Below are 226 nucleotides of genomic sequence, written 5' to 3' on the forward strand. Positions count from 1 at the left end.
TAGACTAGGCAAGATATATGAAATAAGTATTGGATTAATCGTGCTATGTTAGTTCTTTATTCTAAGTCAACATTTACTAAGATAATGAGGAAGATCCTATACTTACTTTGGGGGCTGCAGCATTGCGAAAAAGATAAATAAATCGTTCTACGTAGTGTTTCCATTTCACAATAAGTTGATAATACATACCGGTTTTAATCAGCCTGAGTGGGTTTCGTGTAAATTA

Source organism: Penaeus monodon, chromosome 34 (assembly GCF_015228065.2).
Source record: "Penaeus monodon isolate SGIC_2016 chromosome 34, NSTDA_Pmon_1, whole genome shotgun sequence".
NCBI classification, from domain to species: Eukaryota; Metazoa; Arthropoda; class Malacostraca; order Decapoda; family Penaeidae; genus Penaeus; species Penaeus monodon.